Here is an 11,364-nt window from a genome sequence, read left to right on the forward strand (position 1 = left end):
CCAGTTCTTCTACTTCTATATTCATAGAATTTATCCACTTTTTACTATAGGGACTCGCGATAGCCTGTTTATAAGTAGAAGGTTCTTCAATATTATTAAGGTTATTAATAATATTAAGGATAGAATTGTGTATATGGTTTATAGACTGGAATTCTTTATAATATTCCCTATTCTTCCTCGGTATTACTCCGCGTAGATTTTCTGTAATATTTTTATTTGGAAAGTTATCACTAGAATCGATAATTCTTAGTGAACGGCGTAGACCTTGGTTATAATAATGATTGTCAATTTTTTGATTATTATTATTATTATTTTTATTAATAATATTATTCTTCTTAATAATATTATTATTTGAATTATTATTTAATTCAATTTCAAAATCTAAAATTACTTCTTTATTATTTTTATTAATAATTTTTTCAAATAATTCTTCTAAATTATTTACACTAGGATTATTATTACTAGTATTCAAAGTGGATTTATTTAAAGTATTATAGTTTTGACCTTCTAATACTTTAATATCTCGTACCCAAAATCCCCTATTCTTTTGGAAACTATAGATTTTATAATTATAATTATTTTCCCCAAAGCCTACTAAAATTGCTTTTTCGGCTTAGGGTCCTAGTTTAGAGATATTAGGTCCCTTTAATTTATAATAAACTATAGATCCCTATATTTTAATATTATTTATATTAGGTTTTTCTTTATATTTTAATTTATAGGATGTTTTAAACCTTATAGAAGTATAGGGGGTTCTATTATATAAATAAGCGGCCGTTATTAAAACTTCTCCCCAAAAATATTTAAATAAATGAGCATTTAATAATAAGGCTTTTACTTTTTCTAATAAAGTCCTATTTATTCTTTCAAGAAAACCATTTTATTCCTTAATATAAAGAGCATTTGATTAATATATTATTCCTTTATAATTAAAAAGAAGTTTAATTCTTTTATTTATATATTCAATACTATTATTTAATTGAAATATTTTAATCCTTTTATTATAAATATTTCCTTCCTTATTTATAAAGGTATTAATCGCTTTATATACTTCTTCCTTATCCTTTAATATGGTTATTTCTAAATAACGAATAGCCTTATTAATAAAGGTAATAAAATATTTATAATTATTATAGGTTTTTATAGTAAATAGACTACATAGGTTACTACTAACTTTATCTAAATAATTATTATTATATTTAATAGTATTGATTTTAATATTTTTATTCTTCTTATTAATTATTTTTATTTGGTAGTAAATAGGATATTCTTTATCAATATCCTTATTATAAATGTAAGAAGTAATCGTATTTTTAAAAATATTTCTAATATTATTATTACCACAATGACCAAAACGTTGGTATAATATATTTAAATCAATCGATTTATTATTGACAATATTATTATTTTAATTAATATTATTTTTAATAGTATTATTTTTAATACTATTTTTAATACGATTTTTTTTTATTAATACTATATAAACTTATAGTATTTATATCGCCTTTAAATTGTCGATTTGATAGTATTATAATTTCAACGGGTAGAAAGTATAAACCGTTAATTTATTCACCAATACTAATAGTATTTGATCCATTTTGAAGATATATATTATATTTATTTATTATATTATAATAATCTCCTTCTAATGCAGAATTGCTTATAATATTTATACCCAATTCTGGCATATAGTAACAATCTTTAAAAGCATTTTCTCATTAGAATTTTTAAAATATATATATACATTTCCGATTCCTAATATAGACCTTTTCGTGGCCTTACCCCAAGAAACTTCCTTTTTAACTTCTTTAAAAGTATAAAAGTATTCCTTATTCGAAATTACATGAACTGCTGAACCAGAATCTATTATAAAAATATTTTTATAGTTATTTTCATCGATTTTATTAAACGTAGCCTTATAGTACAATTTAGGAAGGCGATTAAATAACCGTTTTATTCCATATCCTAAGACTTTACTATAATTAGCTTCTAATCCTTTTTTCGAATCATTTTTAATAATAATATTAATATTCGGGGTATAAGGGGTAATTTTATTTACCATATTAATATGTTCGAAAATATCGTCTTTAGAATTGTCTTCAACGATTTCTTCAATTCTAGAATTATTAGAAATTTCTAAATTAGAAAAATCTATAATATCCGAATTTTCTTCAGAATCCAGTAAATCTTCAGGGGTTTTTTCTATCAAAATATTAATATCTTCTTCCCTTTCTTTCTTTGCTGGATTTTCTGGCTTTTTCCAATAGTATTATCTCAACATATAGTAATACTTTCTTGGTATTGAGGTAACTGAAATACGTAAATCTAATATTTCTATTCTATTTACCTAAGGCAGCTGCAACTAAGTAGCTAACTCTACTCCCCTCGCTTCCTTTTTAAAGGTTTGACAATCCTCCCGCTTCTAGTTACCGCTAGCAGTACTAACGAAAGTACTAACGAACGTATTATAGTACGCTTCTTGCGGGTAGGTTATTCGTCAGGGCTTAAGGAAGCAAGAGGGTCGCTTAAAGGGGCCGCTTAAACTGCAAGAACTCGAACTACAATAGCTTTAATCAAATTATATAAAGCAAAAGGGTCTAACGAGGAGGGTAATTCTAGTCTCGGTACTTGCACCTCGATAGTAGAGCTTATAGTAGAAGTTTTACTAGCACTTTCCTTACCCGTACTAACCATCGACTATCTCGAACTAGGACTACCGCCGGCGGAGGGATAGCTTTAGTATTTAATTACTTTTTACCTTCTTTACCCCCTTTTCTATTACTTTCCCCTTCCCCTTCCCCTTTATAGCGGGCTAACGCTCTATATCGTTATTAGGGACCTACTTATCTTTAGGGAATTCAATTATACTATTCTTTAGCCGTCCCCTAGTTCTATTAGTAATCTTGGGGTTTTTAATACGTATATAAGGATTACGCTCGCTTATTGGTAGCCGGGTATAATAACGATAATAAATATCCTAATAGCTAAGTTACTTCTTACTTTCGAATTTCTATAATATTTTATAATAATAAGGAATACTGTATTATTTTTTTATAATATAATTACAAAGCCCCAAATCCCTTACTAGCCTTCTTCCTATATTTAAGGGCAATCCAAACTACGCAATACGTAATTAGTAACGAAGAAGGTTAAAATAACGGTAAGTAACCCGTTAAAGTAAATTATTTAATATGTAGAGCCTTAAATTAGTAAATTCCACTCGTATTTTGACATTTTAATTAGCGACCTCTTTTATCCATTATCGACCTTTTCGATGAACTATAGTGTAAATAGAATTGAATAAAATTATTAAATTACTTTTGCTATTAATTAGGAAACCCTTTATCGGGTAATTTATTGACTCGTTAAGAAAAGTAACTACCAAGTTAAAGTTTCGGTATTAGGAGCTATAATAACGTACTTATTAGTAGCGATAAAATATATAAATATTTTATAAGTATGATAATATTTTCCGTTAATTAGTAAAGTTAATAATTAATTATTTCTATCGCTATATAAACGTAGCTTCGTTTAATATAAAGAGGATTATTTTTTAGAATTTAAAGAGCTTATAGTAAAAATATTCAAAGACTTTTAGTAAGCGTAAGGTCACAGTAGTATTATCCTCTTCCCCTATTATTCTAGCCGTCTATAGGATTATTTTATCGGCTTAATTAAAATCAATAAGCTTTCGTTCGTCCTTATTAAAATCGCTATCCTCGTTATTAATACGCTTCTACTTCTTTTTTTTACCTATAAAAGGACGTTACGGTTAATATAAAAGATATAAATTTATTATTAAGCGTTTAGGAATACTACTGTAAGAATTATTTTCAATTAGTTATTAAAATTTATAATAATAACTTTGAATTTAATTACGCCAATTTTACGACGTGATTAATTAAAAGTATTAGCCAACCAACTAAAACCTTTAACCATTTTATTATCGATTAGACCGAAGGCAATAAAAAAGTTTAAATTAATACTCGTTATACTAATAACGATAGTAAGGAGGTAACTATATTTATAAATACTGTAAATATTTAATTATATTAATAAAAAATAAGTAACCTTACCGATTAATCTTATAAGTATTAACCCAAATACTTTAAGTAGCGCTTCTATTATCCTAAAGAGGGTAGCTAGACCTATATAATACTAAATAAACGATTAGGATCGTCTTTAGACTATTCAACGACGTAGTAAATACTAGCCTCGTTAACAATTTTAATAAGGGCTACCGTAGCCTTGTAATTACTACGCTACGTCTTTTTAATACACTAACGCTAATTATTAATATCCTTTTATATATATATATATATATATATATATATATATAGTTTTTAAATTCGTATTAAATAATAATTAAAATATCTCGCGGCCTAATACCGGGCTAGTAAAATAACGTAATAACCCTCCTATATACTTTTACATCCCGCTTATAATATTAAAAGTAAGTAGAATTATATAATAATAGCCTATAATTATATTTTTAATAATTAGGGTCGGTAGAAAGTCGATAAATCTATTTCTAAATATTCGTTTTAAGGGCAATAACTAACCCTATCTATTTACAATTATACTTCCAACTTCTAATCTTTCTAAATTTAGCGGTAGAGAGACGAAATTATTTATAGCGGTTACACTTTAGGCAATAGTACGTTAGCTCTCCCTTTCGGTAATTGGCCGCTTATATACAGTTAAAAGCTACCTTATATTGTTACCCCTATTTATTAAGAACTTCCTATATTACTTTTACCGTCTCGAATAATTAGGGTATAATATCTTCGGTCGTTAGGTTAGGTATTATAAATAGCCTATAGCCACTAGTATCAAAACCCCCATCGTCGTCTTCAAAATTAATAGAACTACTATCAACCTCATCCGAATCCTCATCGTTACTAGAGTAGTCCGAATCGCTTTATTCAACCTACTAAGCGGAGGTAGGCGCAGGATTGGCCACGGGAGCGGGATTAACTATAGGAGCGGCGGGATTAGCAACGGGATTGGCCACTGGAGCGGGAGCAGGTACGGGAGCGGGCGATATAGGAGCAAGTTCGTCTCTACTAGTAATATAGTACGAGCTAGAATCACTATTAATTTCGATGGCCGATATGCTATTAAGCAAATGGGGTTAATGAATAAACTAGTATATTGCAGCGAGTATACTAACGTTAAAATCGTATTAATACGAGCTATTTTAGTAGAAATGTAATAGGTTATTATAGTGGTTTATACGGTCTCATTAATTGCGTTGTAAAGAAATCACGCATCTTACGATAGCTGTAAATCGCTAAATTAAACGTGTTGTGTGTAGTTTTATTAGGGTTAGGGATTATTGTGACACTGCCCGCGGGGGAATATTAGGGTACGGTTTACTATACGGGTAGTGACACTGCCCGCGGAGAAAAGTGATACTGCCCGCCGAGCAAGTCTCATGTATTTAATTAAAAAATTCTTGGACTAGAGGGCAAAAAAAGTGTAGATGTATGTGCTATAGAGAAAAGACTAGAAAGGGAAAAGGACTGTGGAGGGCTAGAAATACAGGAAAGGTGTGAGGGCATAGACCCACACGATAAAATAAGGGAAGGGTAGGGATATAAACCCACCCGACAACACGCCACCGTAGCCCGAAACAGCTTTCAAGGACCTTTAGTATCATAAGTAAACAAACAATAAAACTATAGTATTAAAAATATTCTCAATCACCCTAAGGAACCTTCCTAACTTCCAAGCCCAATATTAATACAAATCTACCATACTTATCTACTTTTAAGGGCTTCGTCAAGCCGTCTACAATTATCTCCTCTCCTTTAATATATATAATATTAAATTCCTATGCCTCGACGTTTTCAATAATCTATTTAAACCTAATATCCATACACTTATTCCTTCCGGGCACTTTTCGATTTAATACCCTATCTCTAGTATTCTTACTATCCGTATAATAAACCTATATTAATTTTAATTCTTATTACCTATTTTAAAGGATTTAAATTTCGAACCCGTAAACTTTAATATATACCTATTTAATAATAAGATGAAGGGAATGTTACTAATATTATATATAAATAACCTCCTAATGATAGTACTCTCTACAACCGTAATTTTTGAAATTAGAGATTAATTACTTAAATATTTTAAATTAAAATATATAGGGGAGATTAAAACCTTTTTAGGTTTCGATATTGTAAGGAATCGGGAAGAGAGGATAATATTTATATTATAACCTAAATATATAAGGTCGTTAATAAGGGAGTTTAATTATAAAAATTTATACGGATTTAATACGTTATAGCCGTAAAATATTGAAGTGGGGGATTATAAAATTAGAGGATTAATTAAATATTAGAAAATATATATTAAAGAAACGGTCGGGTTTAATTATTTATTAATAAGAATACGACCAAATATTATATTTACTATTGAGACATTTTATAAAATTAATACTATACCTACAACTAGCTCCCAAACTATAATCAAATACCTATTTCGATATCTAATTAAAAATACGGATATAGGCATTATTCTAAAAAGATAAATATCTCTAAAAAATGTATAAATAGGGGCATTCGGGGATACCTTATATATAAATAGTTTAATTACTCGATATAATAGTAGTAGTTATATTGTATTTACTATTAGAAGACCGGTATATTAGAAATTAATGAAGTAAACCTTTATAACAACGAGTATAATAGAAGTAGAAATTACAAATCTAATACTAATGACAAAATTTCGATAATAAATTACGTATATAATAAACGAATTAAGTCATATACAAATACCTCTAAAGGTTCTATATACGGATAATGAGAATAGTAGAAATAGGGTTTAAAATCCTCGTAACCCTAGAAGGAACCGCTATATAAATATTCGGTTTAAATGAATTATTACATAAATTGAAGAAAAGGTAATCAAAATTATATATATTAGAAGGGAAGATATAATTATAGACGGATTAACGAAGTCTTTAAAGGCGGACAAGCATATAAAATTTATTGAACTACTAGGACTAAAAGAAAGGACTATTCCTTAGGTTTAAGGAGAACTCAATACTATATATATTTTATTTATCTACTCGTAATAAGTCTCCAAAAGCCGTTTCGGGCTACGGGGGCATATTGTAGTAGGGTTTGTCCTACCCCCTTGCTATTTACTAATATTATCTTCTATTATATAGACCCAATTAGCCCGCAATATTATGTATTTTAACCCTCTATATTTCGTTTCCTTTCTTATCTTCCTAACTGAGTAAAATTAATACACTTCTTGTGCCCACGAGTCCAAGATTAATACCCATATAAACTTTATAGTCCGGTAGCCATAGTATTTTAATATTATAGAATTTAATTTTACTATTATTAAACTTCGTAGTAATGGAATAGGTATATCGTTTTTAGAATATAAAAATTATACGAATCTGACGATCCTTTATAATATTATAACTTAAAAAAAGCTGCGTACTCCTCCTAACTCTTTAAATTTAAAATAGGTAGCTAACTATTCTTTAATTTCATTTACAATATTAATAATTAATATAGTAATAAGGAAGTTATTAACGTAGAAGGTTAGTATTACGCCTAGTTTCGTATTGAGAAACTCTATCTACACGTAGATAAAACTCTATCTACACGTGGATCCACTTTTTTCATATATAAATCCCTAACCCTCCCGCCCCGCACCTTTCGACAATCGATAATTTCTACAATCGTATAATCTTTATGTAGAACCTTAATACTAGTAAAATCCTTCGAATTAATGTAAATACCTTCCTTAGAGAAGACCTAATTATGAAGAAGGATTTAATCCGTAATAGGGAAGGTAATATTATTAAATATTACGTTATTTTTTCCAACTAAACTATCGATAAAATTAATAAGGTTTTTAATAATAGCTATTAAATCTAGATTATGGTTGACGGTAAAATCTTATAACTTTAGCTTTAATAATAAACGGTTATATCTCCTCCCTAGTATATCGTTAAGAAATTATAGGAGATAACCGTTATACTATTACTCTCTCTAGAAGCTACTCTAGTACCTTCAACCGCTCCAATACCTTCAATTACTCTAATTCCCTAGAACCCTCTAATTCTCTTAATAACGTTGCTAGTACCTCTAGCTCCCCAACATTAATAGGCTCTAACCTCCCTAGTACTAATTCTAAAACCCTTGAATTAATAGTCTCTAATCCCTAAATCTTAACAATATACTCCTTCGTCTCCAAACCTTCTTCAATAAATAGATATTAAGTCCTCAATAAAAAAAGACGAAGACGATAGATATAATAATAACCTCGTAGACTTGCAGGATTTTAATAAAAAGGATCCTATACCCCGTAATCGATGCGATGCTTCTAAAGACCATAAATTAATAATATATACTATATTAAGTACTCCCTTACCTAATATATTGTAGAACCCCGCGTCGGTAGCGCATTTACTTCCTATAGGTACCCCAAACCGCAACCGAACGCAATAATATACTCCTCCTTTAACTATACGAATTAATAAATTGCAATTTTAATTAATATAATAGCCTCCAGCTCAATACCCACAGCCTCCGGCTTACTTCCGAGAACCTCCGACTTAGACGTCGGAGCCTCCGATTATACTATCTCAGCTTCCGACTTAGATTTCGGAACTTGCAACTATCCTATTCCGGCTTCCGGTCTAATAATAATCCTAGGTATAGTTAATATAGGGAAGCCAACCCTCTAGGTCCGACGTATAAGAGCCGTAGCTAGAGGTAAGCGAAGGCAGACCTCGTTGTGTAAACGCTAAACCAGTAGGATATAAGTATAGATTCTAGAAAATTAAAGATAACTAAAGCAATATTATTTAAGAATCGGGTATACTACCTAATAACTTCTATAGTATAATAAAGGGTCGTTTTATTAAACCTACTTGTATTTATTACTTTATAACTATAAAGGTCAAGTACCATATACTATATTTAATTGTAATAAAGGTATAGCGGTTTATCCCCAAGAATTACTATATCGTACGCAAATAAGCTAATTTCGAAATATATTAATTCCTAACTATAAAAAAGTAGGTCAAAGCCTTAGAAGATCGAAAAGTCTATATATTCGTACCTAGAACCATTAATATAGACGTTCCCCCTAGTAAATAGGTATATAATGAGAAATTTAATATCGATACTAAGGATTAAATAGCTAAAGTAAAATAGGTAATTTATAATAATTACGAAGAAAGTAATTAGGCCGTACAAGATATTTACGTAGTGGTAGTATACTCTATTAATATTCGTCTTTTCCTAACTATTATAGCAATAAACGACTACGAATACTATTAATTCTATTTCAATACGGCCTTTCTCAATATACCTATTCCTAATAATATTAAATACTACGTTAAATAACCGACAATTCTCGAGAAAAACTATAGATAGTTATAATAATAAAAAAAGCGTTATTTACCTATTCTTAAGGGCCTTGTATAGTTTTAAAAATTCCCCACTTTACTAATTTCAAACCCTCTGTCCAATTTTCAAAGACGCTGGATTCGTACCTATTTACGCCGATTCCTATTTCTTTATAAATATAAAGCTAGGCGTAATATTAGTCCTCTACGTTAACGACCTCCTTATTACTGTACTAATTATTAATATTATTAATAAAGTTAACAATTTATTAACTAACTATTTTAAGTTCAAAGAATTAGGAAAGGTACGTACCTTCCTAGGATACAATATTATTAAAGATCGACAAACCCGGACCGTCTTTATCTTACAAGAATGATATGCTCGTTTAATTATTGTAAAATTTGATAACGGTAAAATTAAATTCTATAACGTCAAAATACTATAATTACTGGAGGGGGGATAGCTCAGTTGGGAAGATCTGAACTTAGTTCACCTTCGGTTTCATCCGAAAGGTCGTGGGTTCGAATCCCGCTCCCCTCTCTTTCATCCGATTTTTCGGATGGAATTTCTTCCCCGCTTTCCTCCCTAAATAAGCGTTAAAGATGTAGAGGGCCCGCTCTAGTCCAAAACCCTGGCAACACGTGACTGGGCACGTGTAAAACTAATCCCTGCTCGAAGAAACGGCCTCTCTCTCCGCTCCAGCCAATAGGGTCTTAGAATTGGAACCCCACCTCCAAAATCCATTCCGGAGCCACGGTACTAGCTCGGCATCAGAATCCAGAACCCGTACGGCAACACGCAACAGCCAATCACGTTGTCTCACCAATCCCGGCCCACCAAAAATATATATTATATATAGTATATATAGCCGATAGAGGCCAATCGGCGAAAATTCTAAGTAAGACCCTCCCTCCCCTCTACTTCCAATACCCTAAAGATAGGATAAAAGAAGCAACACCCGACGCCATAGCACCGATGCCGGGTAAAGGGGGGGGGCGGGTTTTATCCTAAAGTGGCTTAGCTAATTAAAAGTATCAGAAAGTCCACCGGGACGATAAAATAACAATAAGAAAAGACGACAAACGACGAAGCAACCAAAATCTCCTCCGGGCGCGACGACCGCGTAAAGCGGCGTATTAAGGGGGGGTCAAGGTTAGGGTTGGAAATGGGGTAGCTAGAGGTTTTCATCCGTAATACGGTTTTCCCTCTAGACTAAGAAAGGAAGCAGTACCGCATACTATAAAAAGTTAAAGCGTGATAAGACCAAATAAATAAATATAATTACTGGACTATAAAGTCTATAGGAGTATCGAAATATTTATTAAAGAGGCCAAATCCTACCTCAAGAAAACAAATTCCCTACATTAAATGTTAATGGGTATGAAGCCAAATATTTTATATATTATTAGTAAATTCTCTAAAATAAATAAAAACCCTACCGATAAGCATTTCTATATTATGAAGTATTTATAGTAATATCTATTTAAATATACAAACTTAAATATTGTTTTAGGAGACATATTATCGCTATTAATAGCGGTATCCTTCTATACTTATATAAATACCTCTCGCAAACCATATCCTATCAAAAAAAGAATACAATAGGCTATATCGTATTCCTTATATATAACCCTATCCTATAGAAGTTAAAGATGCAAAATCTCGTTACTACAAATATAATAGAAATAGAATTTACTAATCTAATACCTACTATAAAGGCGCTAAATTAAATTAGAAGAATATTAAATAATTTGAACGTAAATTTAAACTTCGAAAAGGTTAATAAAATTCTATATACAAATAGTTCTAACGCCAAGGATAAGGTTTTAAATCCCAACATTCCGGGAAAGAATAAGTATATCAATATACAATACAAATAATTAATCTAAGAAGTAAATAAAAAGTCATTTACAATCGAATATTTACTGGGTAAAAGAATACCAATTAATAACCTTACGAAACTACTAAAGCCAAA

General features: G+C 30.2%; 1 non-coding gene across 1 annotated transcript; it reads left to right on the top strand.

Moving 5' to 3' along the window:
- Positions 1-9,842: 9,842 nt before the first annotated feature.
- On the top strand, positions 9,843-9,929 carry B0H65DRAFT_t453. The gene has a single exon. It is a non-coding gene; the product is annotated as a tRNA-OTHER (tRNA).
- The last annotated feature ends 1,435 nt before the right edge of the window (positions 9,930-11,364 follow it).

This window comes from Neurospora tetraspora, assembly GCF_033439725.1.
Source record: "Neurospora tetraspora strain CBS 560.94 chromosome Unknown B0H65scaffold_9, whole genome shotgun sequence".
In the NCBI taxonomy this organism is placed as follows: domain Eukaryota; kingdom Fungi; phylum Ascomycota; class Sordariomycetes; order Sordariales; family Sordariaceae; genus Neurospora; species Neurospora tetraspora.